Source organism: Octodon degus, unplaced genomic scaffold (genome assembly GCF_000260255.1).
Source record: "Octodon degus isolate 3935 unplaced genomic scaffold, OctDeg1.0 scaffold00182, whole genome shotgun sequence".
In the NCBI taxonomy this organism is placed as follows: domain Eukaryota; kingdom Metazoa; phylum Chordata; class Mammalia; order Rodentia; family Octodontidae; genus Octodon; species Octodon degus.
In genome coordinates, this window is record NW_004524758.1 from 4,580,766 (window position 1) to 4,586,765 (window position 6,000).

The 6,000-nt window shown below is 47.2% G+C and overlaps 1 pseudogene; it reads right to left on the minus strand.

The window, feature by feature from the left end:
• Positions 1-6,000, minus strand: part of LOC101592388 — a 74,263-nt pseudogene that overhangs the window by 31,314 nt on the left and 36,949 nt on the right.

Consider the following 6,000-nt stretch of genomic DNA (forward strand, 5'->3'; position numbering starts at 1 on the left):
TGCTTATGGTGATGAATTAATTCCCAATATGTTCTATTCCTTTGTCTTTTTTGTCCCCCAAGATTCATTTCCCTCCTCCAGGTTCAGTGATGACTTATTAACCCAGATCTGGGGAGATTTTAAATGGTGTTGATGTGTTTCATGCTTTTCAATATAATTTATATTGCTTATTATTAGCTATTCATATTTGCCCAAATTTCCTGAATTTTTTTCCAAAAAGCAAGCATGAAGTTAAGAGCAAAACTGAATGGCTGAGGGCTGGGGAGACAGCTCAGTGGCATAAGTGCCTGCCTGGCAAGTATAAGGTCCTGAGTTCTATCCCCGATACTGAAAAAAAAAAAAAAAAAAAAAGACTGAATGACTGAGGTTTTGCCTGAATATTGATTTCAGGTAGATGGCTATTTTCAGCCCTAAGAAATAACTAGAAGGACTCAGTGTACAGGGCCACAGAGTAAAGAAGGACAGGATAAAACTCAGAGAAGTTTCAGCACTCTTCAGTTAGGGAGGTGTTACGGTTGATATATTGTGTCAACTTGAGAAGTTTAAGTGACTCAGCAGGGCATCAGGGTCCTTACCTTGTAAACATCTTCATCCTGTGCAGAAGGAGGGAAAGGAGACGGTATCTATCCAAGGGAAGGAAGCTCTCTACAATTGAAGAATGAACTTAGGAGCAATAGAGGTCAAAAGCAGAATATACTTATTGGGGGAAAGAAAGCTCCTATCCCAGAGAAGGACAGAAGGGGGACCCAAAAGTGTTGCCTTTTCTAGGAATTTTCATAGAGCAAAACCATGTGGGGAGGCAGGTTGAAGGTGGAAAACATGGGAACTCGCTAAGTGGGCATGAGGTAGGACAAAACTATGGGCAAACAAGACTGCAGGCATAATTGCTCAAGTAAAATTGATAAAATCCAGGACCAAAAGGGGAAGCGAGTCACATAGCAAGTGGATATGGATCATATCCATACATGTCCGGCTTTTCCTGTAGGGGTTGGCTCAGGGACTCTCTGGCCTGAAGGTGATTAAACTTATGTAGAAATCAGTCCCTGATGTGCAGCCCTAGGGAAGTATGTGGCTGCATTTCTGTACTCTTTTGTCTTGAGGTCTGGCTCACAGCAGGGCTGTCCGTCTCTCCCAAAGTTGCGAGGTCATCTTGTCTTCCATGCGGTCTCCTCTAGGGCCTGGGCCTGGCTGATGCCTGTAACGTTTCTGTCTAACTCAGCTCCCTGCATCAGTACGAGTGTCCGTACACCACCACAGCAGCGGCAGCCCACTTGCAATAGAAGGGAGGAAGAGAAGCGTGCTCCTCTCTCCTTTAGCTCTGTCTACTTTCCTTGTCTCCTGCCTTGAATTCTTGCCCATGTGCCCTGCCACCTTGCCTTGGAGCCAGCTGATTATGGACTGAAGCCTCCACAAGCTGTAAACTAAATAAACTTCTCTTTCCTTAATTTTGGTGAAAGGGTCGAATCGCCACAAAGGAAGACCCCAAGAGTCAGTCTCTCATGCAAATCACAAAGGGAAAGCTTTATTATCTACGTGCACGCAGGGTGGTCTGAACACGCAGGAACAGAGCACGCCTTCAGTGTAGCAGGCATAGTTTTTAAAGGCAAAAACCACAAAATGGGAGGGAGCAAGCAAATTACAGAAGTGGATCGCATTGGTTAGTTTTAGGTTGACCTTTAAAATAATTGGTGGGTTTGAGAATATATGACTTTTTTAAGGAAACTAAGAGGGGTTAGTTAAAGGGTAACTGTTAGCTAACTCTGTGGTTTTGGTTGCATTTTGTGAATGGGTGGGTTTAACTGGACATTGTGACCTATTTCATTGTGTCCCATTTCACAAGAATGTCCCCAAGCCTGGGGGTAATGTTTACTCTAGCTAGGCCTGAGGTTTTATGACTCCACCTGAGGTTTTAGGAACATGGATTACTCAACCCTACAGCCCTAAACTGGTGGGTGGTCTCTTCTAACCGGAGTTTGAACTTAAAAATCATCTGGGCCTTACATTGGGTGTCAGGTATTTTGTCTTGGCCATGAGAGAAAAGTAACTAAGACAGGAGGAGGTGGGTAGAATACACTCATTAGAAAAAAGAAGACAAATCTGAGATTTTTTGTGAAATTCTGATTATTCTTAATGTCAGGACGGTTTAGTGTGCCTTAGTGTGAATCCCTGATGTTCAGACCTCTTGTCCCCATGTAAGAAGTGTGGGCTCCCTGCCTCCCCATGCTCGCCTCGCCTCCTCATCTGATACAACTTCCTGGATGGTTTGGCCAGACCAGTCTTTTCCATCCGCTCCTCCCTTGGCTTAGCTTCCTTTCCTTGGTCCCCTCACTGTACCTCATCGCTCCTTCTGGCAGATGCTTCCAGCTAACCTGAGCAGAGGTTCCACTTACCTCAGGAGGATGACCCAGTGGCGCGGTCTGGAAGCTGTGTCTGGTCGCTGTCTCCTCCGCTAGCACTAGCCGCTAGCTCAACTCTAATTTAGTGTTGAGACTGCTTTTGCACTGGGCTTCTTTCACTAAGTGTGTTTAATCTGCTGTAAAATTGTTTTCATGGTTATAGTCCGCGTGATAGTGACTGTTTAACAATGAGTGTTTCTTTGCTTTACAAAGGATTTTAGCTGTCTTTATGCAAATGAGCATTTTTCTAATGCCGAAAGTGTGGCTCCTGGGTGAGCAACTACTGTGAAGAGGCTGGAGTCAGAAAGTAGGAACTGTGCCTGGTGCCTGGAGCAGGTCTTGGTCAGAGCCTGCGGTCCTCATCCTGACCTGTGGCCACTCTTTGTGATGGAAGCGAAGGGCTGACTCTGCTCCTACACTCTGGGATTAATACCAAGCTCTGCTCTGAACTGCCTCCCGTACAGTGAATTTATGTTGGCCTAGGAAAGCGCCTGGTGGTATTAGTCATGGAAGGAAATTTTATGGTAGAAGTTTCAGGGTATCCCCAGAATCTGACAAAAGATACAGCTTGTGGTGGTGAAGAAGAGGAGGAAAATGAAATGCATGTCAAGACATATGTGTCTATCCCAAAGATTGGCAGAAAGAAAAGCAGCAAAGAGTGGGCAGAAGGAGAATCCGAGGTTCCACATGGCTCAGCAGGAGCTGGGGATCTCTGTAGAAGTGAGTATGTGTTCAGAGTTGGCCATGTTGGGCAATTGGTCAGGCCTCTCCCCGTGCTCCGTTGTCCAGCAGCTGCCAGACGTGGACCAGTAAGCAGGGCAGTAACCCAAAGGGAGACGGCTTCTCAGCCTCTGCCATCTTTGGAGAGACTGATCTCTGAAAGCTGTTGCTGGAACCAATTCAAACACGGAAGCAAAAATCCATGGTCAGAGGAGGACCCAGTCACCCATCTCAGTGTCCAGCACAGAAGGTGTGATTCTTGTCGTTTTAGCGGTAAAGAGAGAAAATCACAGAGGACAAACGATGGCCAAAGGTCACAGCCACCTCCTCCCGGCTAGAACAGCCATAACTTCTATGTGCAGGCCCTCTTTTTTTTATGAAGGAAAGAAAGCTCCTGTCCAAGAGGGGCAGGAGGGGGGCCTGAGCAGGTTGTCCCCCTTGCAGGCCCTCTTCTGGCCGAGTCACATGCATTCTTATGAAATTCTCTCAAAACTTCACTTGAAAGGAATTGTTATAGTCTCCACTTTAACAAATAAGGAAATAGATGCACAGAAAATACAAGGATCTTGTCCAAGGTGTTGCAGCTAAAAGTGGCAGTCCAAGGACGTGAACCCAGTACTAAGTGTGACTCCTGAGACCACACTGATCCCTACAACACCGCAACGCCGCTCTCTGAATTTGAATCCATAGCCTTCTTGCAGTGACTGCTACTGGCAGAGAGCACACCTTGTAATACCCTAGATTTTTCAAGACAGTGGATGTGGGTGGTCAGAGGAAGAGTGAGCTAAGACTTTCCACAGAGCTGGAGCCAAAGCAGTGCCCTCTTTTGGGTCAACATTGCCTCTTACTTCTCTGGCTCCGCCATCCAGGAACCACAAAGGCCCGTTGGATGTCATGGTCAGAGGCTCCCCATTTTTCTAAGCTGTCAGCCATTGCCACCAGTTTCCCAGCTTCTCCTGGGTCCTGCAGAACATGACAAGCCTTGGGGAGCTACTTGTATCCTCCCAAAAAGTAAAGAAGCTGCTGTACTGGTCCTGTTGGCAGCAGCATAGACCTATCCTAACCAGCATCCTCTAGCAGGGACTCCTGCCTTTTTACTTAAGATCTTGTCAAAACCTCCTCCATTTTCCTCTTCTGAATCATTTCCATTTCCTGGTCTTTCAGACCCTTAGTGTGGGATCTCTCGCCCAGTGTGTGAACCAGTGTCTTCTCCCAGAAATCATGTCACTAGGCTTCTTCTGTCCTGCTATAAGCCTTTGGCTTTACTGTGTAGATCTTTCACCCTTCCTGGAATGTTAAACAAACTCCCTGCTCCGTGGGCAGTCAGGCAAGGAAAACAGCTTGTACTCATTACACAGTGCTCTGTGGTGGTCCGAAGGGGCGGTCAGTGCTTTAGGCTCTTTAAGTGCATTTTAGGTGCAATATTTTAGACCTACAGAAGTTTGCCTGAGATTTAAGAAGATATAGAAATTGGGAGACCTCTGCGCTTGGATCCCTTTTTTCTGCTTACCATAGTTTCGGCTGTTTAACCTTCTGGCTTCCACAGAAATGTCACCTCTCCAGTAATGGCTACTCCCTGTCTCTGTAGTTTGGATTTGGAGGATCACTCACAGTCTAGGATGCTGGCTGTGACACTCTTGGGAGGCCATGGAGCCCCGTGGGTGAGTTAGGCTGCTGGGTGTGTCCCCGAAGAAGATCTGTGTTTCTGCTCCTTCCCTTCCTCATCCCTTCCTGGCCAGCTTGAGGGAGCTATTTTGTACACAAACACCCTTCCAGCTTTGACATAGTGCCTCGCCCCAGCCCAAAAGCTCGTGGCCAACTGACCATGGGCTGAAACCTCTGCAACTGGGCAATGAGCTTCCAGCTTCTTTGTGATTCCTCAGGCATTTTATCACAGGGACGGAAAGCCGACTGCTTCGCTTGCGCTGTGATTGCCAGGTGCACGCTCACCTTAGCATCTGGTCAGTATTGGTCTGGCATGAATTTTTCTTTGTGCATATGTATTTTCACCTAATCACGAGCACTTTGCACACCCACATAAGCTCTGTGAGGGCAGAAATAAGAATCATTGTGGTCTACTGCTGTATCCTACCACATCTATGCACCACAGAATAACATCTGGCATACAAAAAAACATAGTACATATGTTTTTATAAATGAAAGCATGAGTGATAATAAGGTCCAAGGATGAGGTCAGACTTGGTTGTGCAAGCAGGCAGAGGGGGAGGGAAAGAAGCAACCAGCCAAGGGAGCAGCGTAAGCCAACACGTACGCACAGTGGCACAGGCTCACTGTGGCCAGTTGTGGCCTCCCAGAGGGCCGAGCAGGGGCACTCATCAGCTGGCCCAGAGTCTGCTGGGCCTCTGTGAGAGTCAGCAATGTGCAGGTACCACATCCACCCAGGGATTGTGGAGAGAGACTGCGATTCACCAATCAGGTGTCCCTGCCGTGGGGTCGCTGCCGGGGAGCACACACAGGACCCCACCAAGCTGGCTGAAGCAGGAAGGGCCACAGGCCTGCACAAACCACTCCTGGCATGTAAGTGGGGAGATGTCTGAATGGGTCCCTGCACACTGCACCCCCCACTTGCGCTGCATGCTCACCTCGGCATTTGGGGATGCTGCTTGGAGCCAGAGTTCTGAGGCCAAACCTAGTGGCTTTGTTCCTAGGGTCAGATCACCTGGTCCATGCTGGTTCTGCCAGCTTTTACTAGATGTACACTTCAAACTAATTGATTCTCTTTTGGTTTCTATGTCCTAATCTCTAAGATTGAAAGAATTTAGCATCTAAATCAGAGGGTTGTTCAGGAAGTTAAAACTGGAAATCTAATGATTATCATCTCTTTCTTTCTTTCTTTCTTTCTTTCTTTCTTTCTTTCTTTCTT